Below are 24,134 nucleotides of genomic sequence, written 5' to 3' on the forward strand. Positions count from 1 at the left end.
CAGGCCCGCCCCCGCCCCTCCCGGCGCCTGATTGGTTGTCCTCCATCCGGCCGTGGGTCCCCCCCTTCTCCCATTGGCCCGGGGAGCCGTCCGTCAGCACGGGGAGGAGGGGGTGTGGAGGGGTGGCGGCGGCGGCAGGCGGCGCGGTTACCGGGGAGTCCGGAAGCGGCGCTGACAGGACGGTGCGCGGAGGCGCTGCGGGTCGAGGCGGCCAACGCCTGGTCGGGCCCGGCACAGCCCAGCCGAGCCCAGCCCAGCCGCGGGTCGGGACGGCCCGGCCCCGTCCGGCGAGGTGAGGCAGCGGGGCGGCAGCGTCGCCCGGCGGGGCGTCAGGGCCGCGGGGCCCTGTGGTGGCGCTGCCCCGCCGCACTGGGGCGCCCCCTGCCGGGCGGCGGCGGACAGGAGCTGCCGGGGGGGCGGCAGCGGCGGGGCCGGTGTTGGGCGCGCTCCCGGGGCCAATGTCGCCCTGAGCCGTGCCGGGCCCCGCAGTAAGGCGGCGATCGGGGAGCGGCGTACGGAAACCCGGCGAGGCGAGGTGGGTCTCGGCACCCTCCTCGGGGCTGCTGTCGAGCAGCGCTTTGTCTGGCGTTTCCCTCCTTTCGCTTCTTTTTACCTTTTGTTGTTTTGTTTTGTTTTTTAATGTGGAAGTGTCTGGTGTTTCGTCTCTTTAAAATCCGTGTGGGTTGTGCCCCCGGTAAGCGGGCAGGGTCTAACACCGGATCGCACGCTCTCTTACATGCTGAATCCACACAGGTGTGCACTTTCATCAGTTTTCAGCTGCACGGTGTCACCGATATTTGTCCCTGGGTTAATTTTAGCTATCGCTGTAAAGCACCGCATTTTTTTTTCCACTCAAAAGCGCTTCTGTCATAATCCTCTGACAATACTCCTTGTTCGAGGAGTGAGATATCATCTGGTAAAGTTTTATACATTTAACGTTCATTTTATATGTGAGTAGAATGAGTAACTGCTTTTCCTTGCCCATTTCTTTGTAGGGAGAAGCAGAAGTTTTAACCATCTTCCCATGGCATCTGACTTTCTTGAGGAGGAGGTAAGGTTAATGTCATGTAAAATTATCCTCTTTATTTCTGATGTTCTACTAATCTTGCTTCTGTAGGTGTACATTTTGGAAACTGAGGTGAGTTCATGCATACTTTCGTGCATTGCAACATAATACCAGAGCTGATTAATAAATGGTAGTGATAGGACTCTTATGTCACCAGGATTGTAAGCGTCTATCAAACCGACATTCTCACTACGTTATGTCACTATTATATTCTTTGCAATTTTAAAAGAACTGTAGATAATTCTTCAAGATATTGAAACATTTAGTTTATAGTTCTGTTGCTGTGGTTGTCACCTTCACTTTGTATCAAATTTGAGACTCATTTCTTAAGGATGTCTCTATTTTCTGCTTTATTTGCACGTTGATAGCTCCACTGAATGACTAGTCACAGCAACTTTTTCGTCTGATAGAAGCATGTTAAAATGTGAAAGCCTAAGACTGATCTGATTTGCAGGACTTTTCAGATCTTTGATTAAAGAGAAATTAGAGGTTTGTTTCGCTACTCTTGTTTATGTAGTTCTGTCAGTTCTATTAACAAATGTGGGGTTTGAGTATACATTTGCTTCTTTTCTTCGTTTTACTGAAGATATGTACATTTGGAGGTATGGATAAGTTCTTGTTATCAGGTGTTTGTCTGCTTTCTAGCAGTCAGTGAAATGATATTAAAATTCTATACTGTATATATTTTTGTCATAATTTCCTGGAAGCTGAACTGTTAATGCCATGGAAGAAACATTTATTGTTCAATTCTTACTTAACGATGGGTAGGATTTATAGGCTGGCTGTGCGCTCTTCATTTTATTTAAATTAAGACTTGTGAATTTAAATTCAGTTTGTATAAAGAAGTAATTAAAATCACTATTTTTACAGCTTTCAGTCAGACAGGCTGGTCCTGCAAAGCTGTTTAGAGCGGTCTTTGTTTACTTTAGTAGTTGGACTCCAGTAGGGTTTTTGACATGAGGGGAACTTGTATTTGAGATGACTGCACAAAATGCGGTGACCCAAAATGTAGCAATATTTGAACTTGCATATTTGTTTTTCTACACTGGTTTCATTTGCATAATTTCATTTACGGTGTGCAAACATGTGTGGTACAGTGTAAAATAGCTTAATAAATTAGTGCTTGAACATATAATAGGGATCAGCTGTATATTTTCTTTCTGGGAGGTGGAAAAATAGGCAGGGTGATCTTGAAAGTAACAGCAAACTGATTTTTAAATGTACAGCCACTGCTGTCTCTAAGTGGTTCAGTTGCAGGTGGCTTGTAGTAGATAGAGTTAAACTTGGGTATCTTGGATATGATACACCTTAATTTAATTACTTTAATAGCTACTTTCTGTTGAAACTTTAAAATCTAACGATCCTGCTTTTATTGCAGTCTTTAAAGATCTAATCGTTCTTGTGTGTGTCTGAGATGTAAAACTTAGTGCAAGGAGAGGCAACAGATTGGTTCCGTCATACGATTTTGTTGGGTTTTTTTGAGAGTACTTAAAAGATTATGATGGATAATGCTGTCTTGCCAAAGAATGCCGACACAGGTGTTCATCATTATCTTAATTAAGATCCTGAGAAAATGTCATCTTTCGGCATGAGTTATGAAGGGAGATGCATTAGGAGATCATTTCAACTTTTTTTTTCTTTTTACAGGGGTAGATGAGAAGGAGGCTATTTTCTCAAAACCTTTTTGATATTTCTTTATCAGAATACCTGACCTTAGACACTTACTGAATCATTTGTTTCTCCGTTTCAATTTGTGAATATATTACCAAGTATGTGAAGTTAAAGGGAATCCTCTTTAAAAATAAAATAAATAAAAAATAATAATCCCTCCCCAGTTACTCTCTGTTCTGTTTAAAGCTGTCCCTGTAAACAAAATACTAAGACTCAGATGTATTGGAAATTGCTGCTGGAAACATCGGCCAAGAGATGTTTTATACAGGGTATTTTAAAGTATTAATAACTCATACTAATGACCAGAAAAAAAGCACATGAATATTTATCTTTTTAATTAAGTATGAAGAGAAAAAAAATTCCTTTTCTCACCTTTGCACTACCATAGAAGTAAAACTAATTAGCGTGCAAAGCAGAGGGAGGGACTTGTGGTTTTTTATGTTAAATCAATATATTATTAGGTGAGCAAGAGCTAAAACAATGCATCTAAAATACTGGCTGATGCATCGGCAGTAAAACTTCGGGGCGCTTTCCTGCAGATACTTAACTCGTGTGTGTGTGTGGCTGCTGCTTCCCTCAGATGAGGCACTGGGAGTTACAGGGTCAGCACTTGCAGTGGAGGTACGGGTGTTTGGTGGCTCTTAGCCTGGGTGAATGATCTCTGGAAGAGCTCTGCAAGGCACCCTTAGCTTCTCAGCTGTTTCTGCTGCCTGCACTTACTTTGCTCGAGACTCTACTTGTTAGCACTCCCTGTGTTTGCGGTTTGAGAGCGAGGTGTAAACTTGCGAACATCTAGAATAACTCTTCTTTCCTGTGTCTAGCAATTGGGTATTAGGTAGCTTAGGTAGACTTTTGGTTTTTTTCAGCAAGCCTTTCTATGTAAAAATCACTTTTTGTCTGCTAAAAGAAACCTGATTATCGGTCTCAGTCCTTTTTTAAATTGTATCAGCAAACCTGTATGTGTAATAAAACCATACACAGAAGTGCAGCTGGCAAGCCTTTTAAGCATGTAGTTATTGTATTGAGCATGTAACTCCAAAGATCTTGACAGTATCATGGGAGAACCTGAGCCTGTATTTCAGTTTCCTTGAAGTTTCCTGTAATTACCTTAAATAGCACGATTTGCTTGAATTTGTTGGCATAATATGGACTAAGTTAAGAATGTCTTTAGGGTTTATTTTGCTTACAGTTCCATGGGTATGTGCAGAAAATAGACTCTTCTAATGGTCGACTTTAGTGGAAAAAATGAAAAACTGCTCTCTTTCATGTCTAAACAAGTTTTTTACTTAGAGCCACATCTACTGTTAGTTGGCTCCTCAGCGCGAAGGATGGCTGTGGCTCCCCAAGCCGTTTTATGGGATGTGCGTGTGCCCGTAGCTTTCCATATGGTGGCAAATTCCCTTTGGATGGCAGGTGCTGCAGCATGGTGAGAGCTCCCATAGCTGGAAACTGACCTCCAGTGTGGGTGTTAGAGGTGGGTGACTTCTAATAGCAGCGTTGTGTTCAAAAGGGTTTGTATTTTATCTGCTTTACTTACATATATTTGCAGTCCTTATGACTGGTGTTTGCAAGACCTCAGCATTACCTCTCTGAGGAGAAACGTAAAGCCAGGTAGCCTTTCTAGCCTTACACCCAAAGAATTTTTTGTAAGAGTTCATAATTTCTGATTTTTTAATTAAGATTAGAGCTTTTTAGTTTCTGTTCCTTAATGTGGATAATGCAGATGCAAATGATTCTTGAAGCAGTTTTCTCTGGATTAAAGTGAATGTATTTGTAGAGCTAGAATCTTCTTTTTTAATATAAATCATTGTTTGAGGGGAAAGAAACAAGCCAGTCGGACCTTTCAAGGTGAATGCGGATTGTCGTAACAGAGACTTTGCTGTACTAATAAACTTGTGACTGATCGCTCTCCTGCTCTTCCCGAAGGAGATGCATCTTCCTGAGCTCTTTTTTTTCCACAATAGAGCAAAAACTAGCCTTTTCTTTTAATAAGCACATCTTTTTCCACAGTATTTCTCAGCATTTCTATTGCAGATCAAGAACCCGGCATTTACCTCCGAAATATTCTCTGCTGACATCTACAGAACTTTTCATGCCCTTCAGATTTAATTTTGTATAGAATAATGCATGGTATAGTATGTAGGTCCTCTGTTTTCAATTAAGCTGTATTAGGTAACTATGCTCTTCTTTCATATCCTGTAGCAAAGTATCAATATCCACATGGCAGTGTGCTGGGAGAAAATAGCTACAGGCTTGGCTGCTACTGTAAAGCCAAGAACTAACATTTTAGCCTGTGTGATAAATAAAACTGAGGTTGCGACTCTTGGTGTATTGGAGTTGCACTAAATAATGCTACAGTGCTGTTTATTACTGGTTTCATTGGATAATATGCAGCTATAAAACCTGCTTGAAGCTTTTATTAAGAATACTCTGTCATTATAAAAAGGTGCCTACAACTTCTCTATGATATTAACGGTGCAAGCATTACTTTCTTTGTGCTGACTTCCTGGCTGTTGTCTCGGGAGGACCTTACCCCCTCCCAGCTTCTGTAGGCATCAAGAGTCCACGAATGTCTCTTAGGAAGAGGACAGCTCTGTAAAGCTTAAGTTTCAAAAGCTATTTTTAAAGTATTTTTTGCTCTTTGCTTTTTCTTAAATTTATTTCAGTATTTAATTTCTTGCTTCAGTTAAAATTAATCTGATATTATCTGTGGTATAAACTCTGCTACTGTGTCCCTACGTGAAACTTAAATTGAGGTCACCCAGATAGTTGTCTGAGAGGAGGCTGCAGAATGGCTGAGAGACTTTGATACTGTGATACTGGCTGAGAAGGTGATGGCAGGATTTGTTAGTAGGAAAGGGACTAGGGATCTTGAATCTGGGGCTTGTTTTCTCATTCTGTTTGTGGCACATCCTATGACCTAGATTTGTTCCAGTAACCTCTGTGCCTCTGTTTACCTAGCTGGAACCCTCTGCTTTTCTCAGAAACGTTCAGCTTTGAATTGGTATCTGTACTCATATCATTTCTTAGACTGTTGTGCTTTTGAGCAAAAGCAGGTTATTAATGCTGTTACTGATTCATTAGCTAAATGCCATTAAATTTCCATATTCCACAGATCTTTGATTTCCATGGGCACCTGTTTAGGTTCGCCTCTTAGAAAATACAGAATTGAACACCATCCAGTGGGATGTGGTACTGACGTAGGATCTTGTGGGATTTAACAGACACGCTAGATCAACGGGTGAAGAAACCTTTGCATTGTTCAGTCTGTAATCGTTGTTTGTAAGAGAAACTTGCTGTCTAAATTAGTGACAAACACTATCTTTTTGTTCCATTTCCCCGTTCTCCATATGTCCATTTTTTGCCTTTACAGCATGCACCCTAGAGCAGGAGCAGTGAGGCTCACGGTGAGGAAAATGAATCCAGCAGTCCATCCTATCCTGTACCTGCCTGAGTACAGGAAGAGACCTCATACGAAGCCAGATCACATCTGGGATTGCAGCTCTTTTTAACCATATTAAGTCCTATTCAGAGTTAATGGTAAGTAATTTGTTTCATGTATGTTATGATTCATTAAGTAAGGCATTACAGTAGTGGCACTTTCCTTTGTGGTACTGGGTTCTGTCTCTCACAAAATGCAGAATTAATGTTTCCAGATACATCAGTTTTAGTCCTGTTGAGAGGATCACATGGTGCAGATGACCAGCACTGTAATAAGTATGCTCTTTTGTTCTTTCTTTTTTTTGTCCTCTCCAGATGAGCTCAGTGAGAATGGTCTAAACGATGACGAAGAAGGGAAGAACAGAGTTGGAAGGTGGGAGCTATTTCAAAGCATGATTATTATTCTTTCCATAACACCCGTAACACACCGTTTCCATAACACAAAGACTTTATCAACTTCATTAGGTAGAGTATTGATAATAGTGTAATGTCAGTAATATAGCGTGATGTAATATTGCACTGCTTTATTCTTCAGTGATCACGTGGAGCTGCATTAAATAAATGAACATATACTATTGCCTTAAATGAACATTATGAGTGAGAGCAGTAAACCAAAAAGGTGGGTTCTAGAGGAAATGCTGCTAGATTTTTTTTTTAAGCCAGTGTCTTTTCTTTTTTCAGCTCTTTCATAACCTGTAGTTCTTTTTTTTTTTTTTTCTTGAGAAGGATACAATGAAGAAAAATACTTTTTAGTTTAAGAAATTGAAGCTAGTTCAACTTCTTAACCAGAAAGACTTTGCAGTCCTCTTAGCTGTTACAGCATCTTAATGCTTTATCCAGCAGAAAATAGTACTTGTTGTGCTGATCCATGAACTCTCCGTAAACATCTGTAGTGTCACAGCGTGTGCTGCCCTTTCTTCTTAGGGCTTCCCTTGTTGGGGAGCAATTGTGAAATGTCTGCTGTGGTGCAGCCCTCTGTCGCCTCTTGCATCCAAGGATGGAATTTGTGAGTCTTTTTTCTGCCTGGAACTTGTAGGAGCTCCCTCCTGAGCCCAATAGTTCTCAAATATTGCAAGAAAATGTCTCACAGTGTTGTCTGGGAGATGTGACTGTCTTAATTATTATTAACATTTATTAAGTGCCTTACAATGGAGGGGAAGAGTCATTGCCTTCATTTTTATGAATAGGAGGTCTGGCATGTAGGAAGAATGGATCTCTTCCATCTTCTGTGATTCTTGACCCACCTAATTAGGTGTTTGTCACAAGAAATAACAACCTGGCTCAGGGGAACGGCACGGGGGAAGGATGCCGGTGCATTCAGCGTGGCACACTGCTTTTCCCTCCCAGAATGGCTTAACGTAGTAAGCTGGGTCTTCCCTCTCTGAGTGTCGGTTGGCCAGTGGGGAGATTTAAAAGGGCTGATGAGCCTGAGGCTTCTCTCTATCGGATAGCTTCATTATAGATCTCATCCGGGAAAAAAGTGAGGTACTGCAACTTCATTTCTAGGAGCTACTCTTGTTTTCAGCAATTACTTACCCTCTGTTCCTCCCGCTTCCTTTCACAATAGAGTGGCCTTTCCCCAGGATAAGCTGATTCACTTCACGGCTGGTATTTGCAGTTTTCCTCCACTTAGTTAGCCTCTAAGGCAGTAACTGTTTCTTCTGGGCTAAGACTTTCATTTCTTCTTTTTTTTTTAATAGTTTATTTTGTTAAGAAAGAGAATCTGTCCAGCTGCTACAAACAATAGTGGTTTTTGATGTGTATCAATAAAGAGTTAGAGATGTGTATTTTCCGTGTAGAAGATAAAGAGATTTAAAGCCTGCTTTAAAGGAAGGCAAACCTTGGAGAGGTTTACTTAGATGTACAATATGCCCTATTCTTTAATTTTTAAAAACAGTATTAAGGGAATTTTTTTTTTTTGCAAGAAAAGAGAAAATAATTTCATCTTTTTGATTGCGTTTTTTTTTTTTTCTTATTCTCACAGTTGTGAGATAAATACTCAGAAATATGAGTTGGTGAGGTTAACGTGATTAAAATGAATGTGTGATAACAGGCTCTGCACATTAAAGATTAAGAGCTCAAATTATAGACTCCAGAGTGAAACACTCCTTGAGCATTTGCGAATTTTGTTTGTACAAGGAGTACAGGCTTAGGCCCACGGTTGCGGTTGCACAACAATTTCATCCTGTCTGCTGCTTTTTCATCTTGACTGATCTGCACAGAAGTCTCTCGAACGCTGTGGTGTCAGGGTGAAAATGTAGTCTGGGGTGAGGTGGGGGGACAAATGAGGAAATAATTTCAGTCCAAGCGTTAGTATTACTCTATAAAAATAGATTAGTCTTACACAAATGATTCACATTTACAAAGATCAGTTTATAGCATTTTGACTGCAGAGTAGTTAATTCTTTATGTATAAATTGATCCTTTATACAAATGTAATTCCATATACAACAGTTAATCTCTTTGAGTGCAAGTTGAAAATATATTATCAATTAATTTGTGTAGGTTATGACTTTCTTTCTCCTGTACTCTGCAGTGGTTACCTACGCTAAAGTTGCGTCGGTGTGTGCTTAATGAAAATTAGATGTGAAATTTAATATGTAGAGGACAAAGAAGCATTGAAGCCCTTATTGCTCTTAAAAAGACAAAAGTATCTCAGACAATTCTCCTTTCTTAATCTCTTGAGAATTTGATGCGTAATTCTGTTATAAGCAATTGAGAGTGACTGAAATTGAAATATTTTTAGAAATAGTATTAGTAGCAGGTATTATTGCTCACCTTTTGTGAAGCCTGGTTTTGTTTTAAAAGGCTTTGTGAGAGGCTAGTTTATAGACAATCTTCCATTGAGAAAGAAAAGCATCTTGGACTTCTGTGGAGAGACAAGCCTAGCTGTTCTATCTGTGAAATTTGCTAATGTTGCAACCGTTTAAATAAAGTGTTTGTTTACATAACAGCAGTGGCATTTCTCCTCCTCTTCCTTGCGGTTTTGTCCAACTAGATGTTATGAGTGGCAGTTGCAGTGACTGCTAAGTGTTTAAATGATGACACCATTATGTGAAGTGATTTTGAAATGAGAGATTCCAGCCAAGAATTACATCTGCTCTCATCTCCTTCAAATCATACTCTCTGGCTGTGCAGATTATGATTGATTTGTTTGTGACAGATTGCAGGAAACAGTCATTGATTTTTCAATATTTTACCTTAAAATTATTTACAGTTGTAACCAAGGGGAGGTATTTCCATGGGCTGTCAGCCCCTGAAAGACTGGGATAATATTCCCTGCTCCCTGACAAGACAAATTACCCGTAATGAGTGCAGTAGCTGAAGGGTATACTTTTATTTTAAAATATGTCAATAACCCCAGTGACTAAACGAATATTGATTCAGCATAATGAAGCCTGAGTAATGTGAAAATGAGCTCTTCAAGGAGCATAGTAAAGACTTTCTTTTTAGCTTGTAGCAAGAAGCTTTTCATTCTTTACTGTTAGGTAGTTGAAATCTGCAGTCTTAAACAAGTCATCCTTAAGCAGCAGTAATATGTGGAATAATGTAACAAAATAATTTGGGTTTTTTTCCTATTTGGTTGTGGGTTTTTTCTTTCTTTTTTTTCCCCAAGTACTTTTTCTTCAATGTGTTTCAGCAGATCAGACATTTAAAGAGAAAAATGCAAGTTATCCAGGGCAGAGATAGAATTACTATTGGTGTTAATGTCTTTTGCAATAATATTCTTCAGCCAGCCTAATGGCATTTTTAAAGTGGGTTCTGCATATATGGGCATGGAAATGTATCTAAATAAACTGTAGATTTAATTTCATATTATTGACTTCTTGGACATATTGATGTGTGTTCTATGTGATCGGTCTAATATTCTTGTCCTTTAACAATTTAGAATAGCTGGTTTATGAGAACCTAGATATACTATGTTATAAAACTTAGTTACCGTAGTGCACATTTTTCTTTCTGGTGCCTTGTAACACTGCATGTTTCTTACCAAATGAGAATTTTCAAGCAGTAATTCATTTAAATTACAGTAATTTATGCAGTGCCATAGGTGTGGTGTGGAAAAGCATCTAATAGATTAATACGGATGTACTTCAATTGTTCAGGGTAAGGATTAGATTAAAGACCATGTTGAGGTACAATTTTTTTAACATTAAAAATATCGAACACTAAAAAAAAAAAATCGTCATCTGAAAGGATCAATTCTTCATTTGTATTCGAGAGCATTGTGCAACATAGGGAAGGCTCTGCAAAAGCACTGGGTATATATAGCTGTGTAATCCAGACATAGGCAAAAAGGTATTTTCTTGAGGTGTTTGTGTGTGTGTCAATTATGAAATAATGTCATAGCCAGGAGCATTTAGTGAGCATGTTTGGGCACGAAGACGACTTTCCTTATTTTCTGAGGACTGACTTCAATTGCATCCAACTAGCTTGTGAAAAATCTTCAGAAGGATGTTTTTCTATCTGCACACAGGTGATTTTTCCAAATGTCATTCCTTTAGTACAGCTAGAAAGTATTTCAGGAGGCACTTGAGAACCTGTGGCATTGAGAGTTAAATGGCAGCCCCAGAATGTGAGATATGTTCCTGTTTTTAATTTGTTAATTTTCAGAAAAAAAAGTGATGTGATGTACATTTGAGTGGGTTACAACTGTAAATAATTGTAGTTTTGAGGGGGTTTGTGCAAAACACCTGGGGTTTGCAAGATATTGGAGAATCGTTAATGGTAAGGGAGTAATAACCTCAAATATATGGCAGTGACAACTGGTGAATTTGGGGCTGTTGGAAGTTAAGGTTCAAAGGGTAGCATTTAAGTGCTCAGTGGTATTGTACACATCCCAAGTTCTCTGCCGGTTCTCTTTGTTTCTGTACCTTTTGTTTCTTTGGCCAACAGCACGACATGGGAAGGGAAGGTCCTCTTTCGGTAGCTTTCCTGCGGTAGCGAGTAAGAGAGAGACTGTTCAGGGCTGGGTGCCAGTTATGATGCAGGCTGAAGGGCAAATAAATGTTTAACTACATCTCCTTTTCCTGAATAACATTGCATGAGCTCAGTGGTACCAAACTAAACAAAAGTGGATACTGCTGGAGGTACTGCTGACGGCTAAACCAAAGTGGACTCTGCTCACAAGCCATTGGCTTGTTTCACTTGCAAGACAGATAACGTCTCTTGCTTTGCTGCCTTTCCCAAAGACGAGTTTGCTTATAAAATACCCGCCTGCCTGGTGTTCTGGTTCAGACCTGAGCTGTGTGCTTGACCCTTGTGGCAAATGGTGCATTCTTGGCTGCAGGAAGCTGACAAATGTCTTGCGAGCTTTGTGGGTGATACCGGAGATTTCTGCTGATGGTACCTTGGAAGGTTCTGCAGTTTATTCACACATCTCCTTTTAGGGTTAGAACTGCTACAATTGCTGGTCCACTTTCGGGTGACTATGGAAGATAAAAAAAACCAAACCAAAACAACCAACCACCCCAATCAGTTCAGTTTCAATCAGTTGAAAGTTATTGTGGCATTTGGCATCTCCTAGGAGCAGAGCATAAACCCAATTGCTGTTCGGTTATGTAAAAATAAAAGCAGAAAACACTGTGAAATGAAGGTCACAAGGTAAGAACAGAGTAATCTCCTTTGTGGTGGAGAAGAGGCTGTTGATAAATCATGAAGGACTAATATTTAGGGGTCATATGTCCCTTGACATGAAGACAGCATCTCAGTATGTTCTTGTAGCGGGAAGGTGGTGCAATGTTAGTGGTGTGGGTGTTTTTGGGTAACAGGTCAGATCTCTATACCTATTTAATTGTCAGATTCCACTATGAATAAGGTGGCAACCAAAACCAATGGTTGATTTTTATTTTTCAATTTTTTCCTATTTATTCCACCTCCATGTTCTTTGCTGTACAGATAAACTATGAACTTGTTATAGTTGATGGAAAGGGTGTGGGAGGGAGGAGGGCATATAAATGTAGGCAATGGAAATCATGCTCACTGGCTAAGCCCTCCCCTCCTCAATTTGTTTGTTTGAAATCTAAGAACTAATATGTGATGGGGCCTGAATCAGAGCAGTCTGTAAGTGGGCAGACAGCACTATGTAGAATTTGCTAATCTAAATGTCATGGTTAGTTGAAACTAATTCTTTGTGCCCTAAGCTACACATGTTGAAGTTGCGTTTCTTTTTGTTTTAATTTATGAACAAATAATTGATTTTATCAAAAGCAACTCCACGTATGCAGAATATTCACATTTTCTTGGAATGACCATATTATGTACTAAAAGCTTTCACTAACTTGAGTGCCGATAGTATCACACAGTCTTTGGTATGGTGGCATATGGTTTACGGTGAACTGTTAGAGGGCGATAACCCTAAAAAAATACAAAGAGGATCCAAGACTCCTTGAAAGTCTTGCCTAACTGCAGTGGTTAAAAAGGCATAGCTGACTTAATGTATGAGTGTTGAAATCTGTGTCTGGAATTATGGAAACAAGTTGAGAAACGTGAACTGAATTGATTGTTGATTATTTTCCTTTGTAAATGCTGGGAAAAGATGTATTATGCTTTGCTGCGGCCTTGTAAGGATAGGGTTTTTTGTTTTGTTTTGTTAACTTATCTTTTAATATGAAGTGTCATTCCCAAAATGAAGTAATGTCCTTGGGCTGGTGGCAACAGCTGGAGTTGCAAAATTCATAAATAATTCAGAGAGGGATAAAGGGTAGGGTTGTTTTGGGTTTTTTGTTTTGTTTTGTTTTTTGTTATTTGAATCTTTATTATGTGCACACATTTCATTTTAGATACGGCATCGTTTGAATTCATTCGGTGTGATGATTGCACTGACCTGTCATATTTATTTTGATATCCCTTTGAAGGACCATATGCTCTGTCCTCGGCATGAAAAAAGATGCAAGTTGCTAACCAAAAAGGCAGCTACATTCCTGTAGGGATGAAGACCCTTGCTTCCCGTTGTCACGTCAGGAGACGTACAGCTGCAGTGCAGTAGAAGCAAGTGCAGTTGTTACGTCAGTGCAGTGACTAAATGGCAGCGTAGTCTAGCCAAAGGTGGAAGAAAGGGCAAAGCCTGTTTGCATCAGGGTGTATTGCATTAAAAACTCAGCTGTCACTGAGGGCCAGTTGGTGTGAGGAACCTGGCATGTGGAAGATGGGAAAGATTAAAGCCAGCTAGAAATCTGCCAAGGTGGAGGTGTGCCATCGTAGCTTTAATGTGGGAATACAATTAATTACTCTGTATGTTGGAAGTGGGATTGCCGTGCACACAGCCTTCCAGAGACACACGGGAGCTAGTCTGGTTATGCAAAGCTCAGGTCTTTTTCTTTGACCAATCTATGCCCTCCTTTCCTCTTAAAGAAGCTGGTTGCTTAGCCAAACAAAATCTTGGATAATGGTCTTTGGGAAAACATGCTATTGTAGTCGTTGTCTTCTCTAATTCTGTTGTAACTGTTGCATCTGGTCCTTCTTCACTTATTTCGGTGGTATGTTTCCGTGGACAAGTGGTATATTTTCCAGAAGCTGCAGAGAAACCTACCAATGTCAGGTTCAGCCATGTTCCATAAGTAATGAACTGCATGATAACGAGTAATGTCCGGTTCCAGCTGGCTAATGCAGTGGCTGGTATTAGCAATTCATAGCTGGTGGATAACAGGACCTTGTTAATGTTACCTTTGTATGCACTATTAACACGATAGGAGGCAGCCACTATAATATTTTCATGGTGTAAGGTGTAACTGCAGCAGTGAGTGGTGATTTGTATGAAGCAGACGGTCCATTGTGCTCCTGCCAGTGGCAGAAGGAAGCCAATTAAATGCAGGTTAGTGAAATGCAATAACTAGAAGCTGTGAATGAGAATGATAACTGTATGCAAAATTGTTTCTTTTCTAGATCCTGCCATCAATGACTGAGCCTCCCTGAAATCTTCTTATCAGTTACTGCCGAGATGAGAAGGATAACAGGAAGGAGGAGTGCTTAAGTGGTTTTAATGACAGTTAATTTCATCTATTTATCAAATGACAGGTTGTTTTTTCCTCAAAACTCGATTGTCATGACAAGATGCTTTTGGAAGTCATCTTTGTAAAATAAAACTGACAATTTTTAGGCTACAAAGAGCTATTGTATCTTTCTATACAATATTGTCATTATGGTAAACCGCTGGAAAGTCTTTATTTTTGAAGTAATTTAACTTGCATACTTCATTCATTTATTTGAATGTCTGTTGAATGCCATGTGAAAAGTTTCTTGCCAGAGTTCTTTTATTCAATGGAATAGTTATTCTTACAATGCTCAATTTATTATTGTCTAAATTACTGTTGCCTTAGCCTCCCGCAAAAATGTTTCTTTTTAGTAATTCTTAAACAAATAAGGAATGAATGAAGTTTTGTCCCTTTCGTGTTTTGATCGGCATATTTTTCCTTTCAGTGAAAGCGTCTTCAGTTTTCAGAATGACAGTATTACAAAGAAAGGTACTTTTGCATTTTTTTGCCTTTTTTTTCTTTAACAGAAAATGTCTTTTGTGCTATGATTTTTTTAATATGTACACTGCCAAGATGCAATTACTGGAAGGCGAGACAGAAGCTGTTGGGAATGTCATGTTATGCCAAATTAAGAATTATTAGCTCTTACTTTCTCTGCAATCTCTTCGACTAGAACTCGACCTATTGCGTCTGGCTTATACTTTGACTCTAGTGGAACTAATGTGTCCTTGGAGTAGCGTTTTAGAGTAACTTCAGATTCACGTTTTTTTTCACAAGTCTGCCTTAAACTGCTGGGATTAACTTCAGAGAAGGCAAGAGATACAGCCTCCTTGGTCAGCAGCTGTGCTGGTTAAAGAAGGAGGCTTCATGCACGCTTGCTCACTCGCTCTCTCCTGGAGGTTATCGCCCCTCCTAGGGAAGCAAACTGAACTGTTTCCCTGAGCACACCCAGACTTATTTCAGCCCAAGTTACTCATGCTATCAAATGTTGGTTAACTAGCACCCTGGGTCATTTAGATGGGAGGGCAGGGAATGCACAGACGGTGTATCTGGAGGGGTGGTGTATTGACAGGAGGGTTCTTGGGGAGCTGGTGGTGGTGTAATCTTTTCAACAGGTGCAGCAACATCTCTAAGCTATGGTACAAAGTGGATGTGTTACAAAGCTGTGCAGTTCTGTCATGTATAATATTCACATTTCAGGGACATAATGGATAATATAAAATAAATCTGTGCTCTTTGACTTATTCCTTGCGTGTGCCACTGTGAGTGCGGAGAGATGGTGTGAGCGTGTGTAGGTGACAGGACACCTATTGCAGGAAAATGTATCTGCTCAAGCTGCACGGATGGTACAAATGTTTCCATTACCTAGAGAACACACTGTCTGGCTTTACTCATCAAAGAGGCTGCCTCAACCCACCCATGCCTCAAGTGACCTGTTTTAGACACACGGTGCCCTGACCTGGTCTTAGCGAAGAGGGGAGAACACGTCCAGCAGGAGAAGCTTCTCTGTCTGATGTTGCATCAGTAGGTGCTGGAGTCTGGTGAGGCGTCCAAGCTCTTGATGTTCCGTGTGCCAAAATTAGAACGGTGTGGAGGGGCTCTAGCACTGGAAGGCATACTGGGTGAAAACAGGGCACTAAACAGCTCCTTCAACACTGACCCTTCTTGCGGGAAGGCGGTGGAGTGTAGGTGCTGTCCCGCAGACGGCTTGGGCCTACAAAGAACAAGAGGTTTCCTGATCTGTCAGAAACCTGAGCGCAGCAGTGCTGCTTGTGTCTCCTCTGGGGGCACTGCTGGATGAAAAGAACTTGGTTCAGTCACAGCCTCCAGCTCAGCTGGCATTGCATCCACTAGCTTTTTACTAGCCCTGTGCTAAAGAATGAGGAAGTACGTCCTGGCCTCTCTTATGTGCCATATGTAAGGGAGTAAAATAATGTACTATGCCTGGAAAGGAGTTGGTATGTGAGGAGAAGGCGCTGCTCTGCCTGGCTGGTTTATCCTCAGCAGCACATCACAGTGCCTTCAGAGCGGGGCCTGCATCTGCTGTCCCCTGAACTGCAGGTCTGAAAAATAGCGACATGAAGAGATGAGGCATGGCGAGTTTTAGGAATAAGGCTTGCAAAGAGATTTGGGAATGTGCACAAACTTACAAGTCGCTATTATTTTAAAATTTTATGTAAAAAAGATAATGATATGATAGAGTGTGAAACCTATTGCTTTTCTGCCAAGTTTTGAGTTTACTTGGCTATGTACTGCTATATGTTGAGAAAATGTTGGACTCTTCAGTCAAACTCTGTCTTAGCCTTGTTAGCCTGTACTTGCTTGGTGCATGCATAGTTCAAGGAGGCAAAGCGCCAACTGCATAGTTTCCAAAATCCTCAACTTGCTCCCGATCCAATCTCTGCACCTTTCTGGTGAAGGGGTGTGTGGCTCCAGGTGTGAGTGCTGTGCCCTGTGCCACCAGCCTGGGGTTGAGCCACATCCGAGTGCCGAGTTCAGAAGTGATGTCCCTCTTCCAAAGGACTGGCAGATGTCCTCCCCTGACCATGAAATGAGCCTCCACAGCTCTATGAGACAGCCCATAGTTCACATAATTCTTTTATCTTAATATGGACTATTGTAGTACTGAGGTTAAAATATTTAATGAAATGCTTGCGATTGCCTAATAATCTTTTTGCCTGCTTAAGTGGTAATACGTAGTTAAAGCAGTATTGCAAAATAACATATGTTGAGCACTGTCATGGATATGTTACGCCAATAAGTAAAATTTTACATCCAGGCATTTAAAGTGATCAAATACTATAGTTAAGACTGTCATACTGTTTATGTAGCGCTACAAAGAAAACAAAATACAATTTCAGAGCAGACAGCTTTTTTTTTTTTTTCTTATAAATACTCCAAATAATAGGTTGGTTTCAAGTAGACTTCCTGGCTCTTCGGTGATTGCCGCATTCAGTATGAATCTATCAAGATCCCAGGCGTAATCATGTGTTTGTTATTATAAACACATGATTTCTATGTATGTTCTCCACAAATATGTTGGACAAAACATAGTTTACCTTTTTAACTGGTACTATATGGTTACTTTCTAACTCCTTTAACTTCAGTTCAAACTTGGTTGAATAAAATGTGCATTCCTGAAGATAATCTTTACGTCTCTAATGTGGCAGCTGATTTTATGACTGTTTTCAAACTCCAGACATAGCAAAACATTTTCAAGGCAATAGGTGTTGACAATACACAGAGATAAAAATCAGTTCATGACAAACTCTAAGGTGCAAACTTTTAATAAGACCAATGAATCATTAGAAACGATTGGAAAGGGAATAGTAGATTTTGAATGAAGATGAAATGTTTTTGTAGAGGTATATGCTTGAACAAACGGCTGGGTGGGGTAGGGGAATTCGTCATGGGCTTCTGTGGCTTTTGCTACACCTGGGGTCAGACTGGGTCATCTTAGACCTCCTTTTGGCTTGGGAGGGAGGAAGGCATCTTGGTGTAACAAATACCTTCACAGCATAGCAGCTTCCACTGAAGTTACTCAGAGTTACTTACACTTCTCTCTAAAAAAAGATCTGGGGGGGAGTTGCGGCATCGCTTAACTAATTTGGCAAGGTGCCCGTCTCCTAACACCATGCCTTTTTCAAAGCTCCTCTTTCACCTGGCTGCTTGGTTCTGCCGAGTGTTACGTTTCATCGGCTTTAGGTGGGTTTCTTTCGTTCATCCATCCCCCCCCCGCCCTTCCCACCAAATTAATCAAACAGCACATGAACCTTTTTTTTCATAGCAAATGTCTTCTACAAAGTGTAACATTGCCTTGCTGCTAGAAATAATTATTAGGTTTAAAATAATCTGACAGCATCCTGCTGTGTATAAATTAGGTTTGTTCTCTACTACGATTAGTTAGCTGGCACCCATTCACTAGCACGTTACAAAAAAAATGATCGCAAGTTGATTGCATCCGGTTATCTGCCTTTTTTCTTATTAATGGGCTTTTTGTTGCTGTGCTGTCACCAAGGTTGAAATAAATGTGTGCATGTTGTACGTTTCCAGGTTCTCCCCAGCCTGGGGAGATGGTGTTGGCTCTCCTGCACCATGAAGAGACTCAGGAGCACAAGCCTTTGGAGAAGGGGAGAGGTTGTCTGCACTTAGATTTCTGAATCTTGTGCACCTTTGGTTTTGGCTGACAGGGATTTTTTCTGCTCTGTGGCAAGCAGTGTGTTACCACTGAAGTCCAAAATGCCAGGTATAATTAGCTCATGTGTTTAAATAGGTGTTGTTATTTTTTAACTTGTATGTACTAGCCTATTTTCATACAGAAGTACGTATTTTACCTGGGAGAATGCTGTGTGAATCAGAAAAAGCAGAAAAATTATTTCATGTTATGTACTAGTGTTTAAGATTTTAAAAATAACCATGAGGTCTTTATTTCTTCGTTTACGATTGATTAGGGTTAGAGTTTTAAAAGCTTAATGGCGACTATAAGTGCTTTACAGTCAGTCACTGAGAATTATGGGCTTGGCATGACTCACATTTTTGTCCTCCAGTATATCCATTATTGTTAGATGCTGAGCAGTCCTTGCACATAGATGACTGATTTTTTGGGGTATTTTACATTTTTACATGTTCAGAAAAATACTTCATTAAAGCAGCTGCTGGGTGAAGGGGGTAATTAAAGAACTGTACCACTTTTATTGAAGTTGACACATGCTGCACATTCCTGAAAACTCAGTATGTGAGCAGAATGTTTCCAGGATTTATTGAAGTCAAATACCAAGAGATACCGTGGAGCTTTTAATAGTAGTAAAGATAACTTCAAGTTTTACACCGTTATATAAATCTGTCTTTAAGAAGAGAGCTATTGCAATACATTGCTCATGTTCTTCGTATTTTGGGCATGTGTATGTTTTATGTATGCACACACACACCTACACACAAATGCTTAAGACCTGAGCACTTTTATTTGACAGTGATTGTATATTCTATTTAGTATTTCTTTGGAAAAAAAATAGTGTTGTAATGCTGACTGAGAATCTTAATTTGCTTGGCGGCAAAAGAAATCTGTGGTTTATTGATTTTTTTAAAACTTTTTTTTTTTTTTTAAACTGAAATGCAATCCTGCTTAGTTTGAATTGCAGCCCTTAGTGTGTGAGTGTCTTGGTGTAGCACATAAGGAATCTTACTTAACATAAACTGAGGCTTGGTTTCATTTTAACTAGTATGATGAGTGCAATGTTCCGCATGCGTAATGCTTTGCAAGTTGTGAAAAATCAGACTTGTAATTACAACACACAGTGACCAAACGCGTTATAAATAAATGTCCTCAAAAAGTCTATTGAACAGATATAATTACCAATATTGTAATTTTTAGTGATAGGATCTTCTTTTTCTGCTCCTTTCCCTTCTTTTTCCAGCGCACTGGAACAATTTTATGTCTGTTTGAGCACAGCAAGGCACATGGGGCTGTCAGTGCCCATGCATGGGATAGATACAGGCACTAAGCACTTTCCTGAAAGAGGGGGCATAATAAAATATCAGAGGGTCAGATCCTTCTTTTGAGTGACCCCAGAGCCTGACGGATGCTGTCAGAAACAGCCCCACCTCTTTCAAAGCCAAGCAGTGCCAAGAGTGCAAAGGTTGAGCAGGTTTGTGGCCCTGTGGTGGGCGGCAGTGGCCGCCCTGAGCAGAGGCGGCCCGAGGACGATCTGGGAGCGGGAACCAGGCAAGGTACTGGAAATGTGACGTTTCGTCTTTTGTGAATGCTTCCAGTTCTCAGTGCTGCCATCTCCATTTCCCTGACAAGAGAGACAGTCTCAATACAGTAGCACGGTGGCTGGAGATGCCTTTTCCAAAATCTTCTCTTTAAACAGCAGTAATTAAGCCACAGGCAACTTCCAGCTGGAAAGCCTGTGCTACCAGTCTTCATTAGTAAGACATTTTTGCTTCCTGAAGTGCTTTGTCAGTGTTGAAATCTTAGCAGTGCGCTGGCTGTTTATCGATCCTCCATATTTTGTATGATTTCAGGGTAGAACGTTGCCTTTACTGTGTATTATTTGGCTCAAACCATCAAACTTTCACCTGTGTATTTTGGGATGTTTAAACCTTAAGCACTTTTCAAGCAGTATGTTTGTCTTAACTGCACACTATAAAATAAAACACACTATTAGAGTACATGCTGAAAGAACATTATTCATCAGCAACGAATAAAAATGTGTAAAAAATATTTTTAAAAATGTAGGGTTTTTTTGCTCGTTCTTCCCAGTTGATTTTGCATTATTTTTAATGTGGGGCACGGAAAAGAAGAGGTTAGGTTCCCTTACAAGGATGCATAAGGTGTTGTTTACTTGTAGCATCGTGTTAGGTATGCGGTAGAAGTTAGTTTTATGCCTGGATGTCTGCATGAGCAGGCTAGGTATTTTTGACTGTCCGTGTATTCCAACAAACTCATCTTATGGGCAGATCTTTTCATATTGGGTTCTGCAAGTTGAAGATGAAAAATTGGTTTCTAAACTACTTGTGTGTGTTAATATTGTGAGTCAATTCCCATGTGTTAAAGTGTAAACTACTAACTAATCCGTAGCAGTTTATGCAGGAGAAAGTCATTTAATTAACACTTTTAATTTCAGCTGTGAAAGAAGGTGAAAATGAGGTCTGAAGAATGGAGTGAGGCTTTGTTTTTTGTTGCTGAGGACTCACCGCGCTGTAAGTCTGCTGATCCCCGCGTACATAGACCATCTCCTGCCTGCTAATTAGCCCTCTCCAACGGGCTCTCTAGAAATGCGCTGGAGAAGTTGTTTCAAAAAACCACCACATCGTCATAAATAAGGAAACGGTATGGTATGTAACTATTATACACCGCTCGTTTGGCAGACTATAATTTAACAGAACAACAATGATCAGACTAGTATATCAGTTAATTTTCAAAACATTTTATTCCACACAAATTAGCTTAGGTCCTGGAGGGCAAAATGACAAGAGGTTACTCGTACACTATGTATTTAATTAATTGAAAAATGCTCAAATTGCTTTTACAGTTGTTATTAAAAAGTAGAATCAGTGTTGCCAGTGCTCAACCATAATTAGAACCCCGGGGAATTAAATATTTAGCATTAGTAATGTAACAGCACTTAGGACACAAATTTCTATTTTTGTAATGAAAGCAATACAGTGTAAGTGCAAATGGCTGAAACGACAGCTGTGACAAGCGAACCAGCCTGGGATATTTCAATAAGACACCTCGTCGGACAGCAAGTCTCACCGCATTACTCGTTTGTAAGAGATCTGCGAGTTTAAATCCCAGTAGCCAGGCATTACACCCAGTATTTAGATTTCTAATTGCTCACAGGATGAATGGTCGGGCAAATGTCAGGCCGTCAGCGGGGGAAGTCAGCGCCGTGTTTTTCCAAATAACGCGGCGGAGGTGCGTGCCTTTGTCAGTGCGGGCAGGGACTGGGGGGCAGGTCCCGGGGCTGCCGAGGGAGGAAAAGAGATCTTGTTTGTTTTAAGTTTAATTACGTTTTAAACGTAAGTGCTTTCAGTGATACAACGTGAAAAGTCGGATATTGGGCTCTAATGAGCTGTAGTGGTAGATGGCTGGAGACCCTGAGGGATTCATTCACTAAATTAACTGGATAAAAGTACTTGGTTTGGGCACGGTAGGATGGCTGAGCTGTGCTCAAAAACTCCCTTTCAGAGCTGTCTCTCATCCCTGGTTTCGTTCTAAACAGGCCGTGTAGCGACTTCCACAGCCGCCTGCTACAATTGTTCAGCTTGTCAGAAGGTATTACATTACCAGCTAATAAGTAATAAAGCATATTTGACTCCATGTCTCTTCTGTTTTGTTTTTGTTTTTCTGGGATGGCAGGGGAAGGAGGAGAGCTTGAAGCCAGTTGTGCATCTTTTGAATTAAAGAAAGCTGTCTTTGGGCAAGGTGTGCTTTTGCCTTTTTAAAGCACTGATTTGTTTTCTAGAAATAGGACAATCAGGCAGGAAAGATGGAATGAAGATGTTTTCGTTCCAGTTGGCACCTGCTCGCAGGATAGCACGTAGCAAGGACATACTGTCTAGACGGCACCAGGACATCCTGTTTCTTAACAGAAGCAGGTAAGGACCGGCATTGTGCCTGTGTGGTGCCACATCCAGCACAGGCAGAGATGCCCCAGCTGCCGCTCTCCTGCTTTGCAGCCACTTATTTCAGCTGCAGGTCACTGCAGAGAGCAGAGAAGTTTGTTTTAACTCTCCCAAAAAAAAAAACCAAACCAAGAAAGAAAGACTTTGCTTCACACCAAAACTTCGCAAACGGTGTCAGAGCCTGTAAGAGTATCTCTGGGTCTGAAATTTGAAAGGGTCTTTGTCCTGAGATGTTTCAAATAACAATGGCAGGACAAATGGCCCCTGGGCTGAGCCAGGGCAGGGGTGGAGTTGCCCCAGCCCAGGTGCTGGTGATTCTGCCATCAGCCCTGGCCAGCCCCTGAGCCTCCCAGCTGCACACAATTAGCACCAATCACACCTGCCCCACACTGGGCCGGTATAGACGGCACTGCCAGGACAGCTTGGGTTCCTGCTCCTCTGCTCGCTGGGGAAGGAACTTGTAAGGAAAGGACTTCTTTTTTTTTTTTTGCTAAAAATGCAGTGTTCTTTCTTCAGCCTGGTTTTCAGAAGTAGTTTTGACTTGTTAGCTGAAGGTTCCCCTCAGTGTCTAGTTTTAGTTGAAGTTGCTGAACTTCAGTGAAGCGATGAGCAGCCGTCAATGGAGCTCAGTGGAGGTGTGTAACGGGGAGCGGTGGTGACCTGGCAAGTACCTGGCTGCAGTCACCAAAACCTGTGGAAGTCACTCAGGTAAGTGCAAAATGATTAAAAACAAGGTCAGGATTATAAATAAACACCTCTGTCTTGTTGATGACCTGCTGGGGCACAGCAATGGTCCTGAGGGATTAGGAGCTTCAGTTTTGTGTGTTTCCTGAGCAGGTAGTGCTTCTGAGAAAATTAGCCTTTCTCTAACAGGTTTATGAATTTGGGCTCAAAGCATAGCTAGGAGCCCACCTTGTGCACACTGAAGCCTTGTGGGGTGTCTCTGAGGTTCCCCGGGTGCTGGCATCCCAGTGCCCTGCTCGCTTCAGCTCTCTAAGCTTTACCCCGCTTACTGGAGACTCGCAATTGGGAGCCCCTCGTGCTCTGTAATTCGTGTCCAATGCACAGAACTGGGTTTGATGTAACTGTGAATTACTGCTAGGTGTAAGTAAATTCTCATCAGCTCTTACTTCCATAAATAAAACCATGGCGTTTCCCCCCATTCCCTTGCCTTTGATGCAAGTAGCCAGCATGGGAATACTGCTGGGGTCTTGCTGGTGGCCCTGACTCATGGCAGGATGAGCTGCACCTGGAATGGGCTTTTTGTCCTGGCATCTAAAGGCTGTGCTGCGCCTCTTGTGTGGATGAGCAAGCAGCTGCCCTGACATGATAGCACCATTGATGACTATCGTGTCAGTGATCTGGGATCTAAGAAGTCTCTATTCTGGCCTGGGACAAGTTATTTATTTATTTTAAGTCCGTATCTCCAAAGCTGTTCTCTCCTAAGGTTTTTGAGGCTTGGATCTTGTCTGTCATTGCCAGGATCAATTCCTCTAAGTCCTGCAGTCTGAGGATGGGGGAAGGAGGGGGGCTGTGGGCTTTAGTTGCCTGGAGATTGGCAGCTGTAAAGGCATTTTCCCCTCCTGCTTTATTTTTGCTCCTTAGCATCTCTTCTTCCAGTCTCTGTACCCACTGTGCCCACCGCTGTAAAACACACAAAGGCAATCTCTGACCCTTGCTGGTTTCACATCCTTTAAGTTGGGGATTAAATGCCCTTTTCTGTGCCAAAATCCACCAGCATCATCTCTTTGGAAGCACGTCACAAGCTACTTCATCACCAACTTTTACCTTAAAACATAGACTAAAAATTACAAAGTTTAGAGAAGGTTAGTCCTAGCAAAAGGACACTCAAA

The 24,134-nt window shown here is 41.1% G+C and overlaps 1 long non-coding RNA gene across 7 annotated transcripts; it reads left to right on the forward strand.

Annotated features, from left to right (window-relative positions):
• The first annotated feature begins 128 nt into the window (after positions 1-128).
• Positions 129-21,940, forward strand: LOC134515397 (uncharacterized). 7 transcript variants are annotated; one of them, XR_010070967.1, is made up of 8 exons: positions 129-535; positions 996-1,051; positions 6,111-6,277; positions 6,494-6,551; positions 14,063-14,640; positions 18,205-18,397; positions 20,778-20,988; positions 21,879-21,940. It is a non-coding gene; the product is annotated as an uncharacterized LOC134515397 (long non-coding RNA). The 7 variants fall into 7 exon arrangements; XR_010070969.1 differs by having other exon boundaries at positions 14,063-14,194; positions 14,597-14,640; positions 20,778-21,940; XR_010070966.1 differs by having other exon boundaries at positions 20,778-21,940.
• Positions 21,941-24,134: the final 2,194 nt, after the last annotated feature.

Source organism: Chroicocephalus ridibundus, chromosome 4 (genome assembly GCF_963924245.1).
Source record: "Chroicocephalus ridibundus chromosome 4, bChrRid1.1, whole genome shotgun sequence".
NCBI lineage: Eukaryota > Metazoa > Chordata > Aves > Charadriiformes > Laridae > Chroicocephalus > Chroicocephalus ridibundus.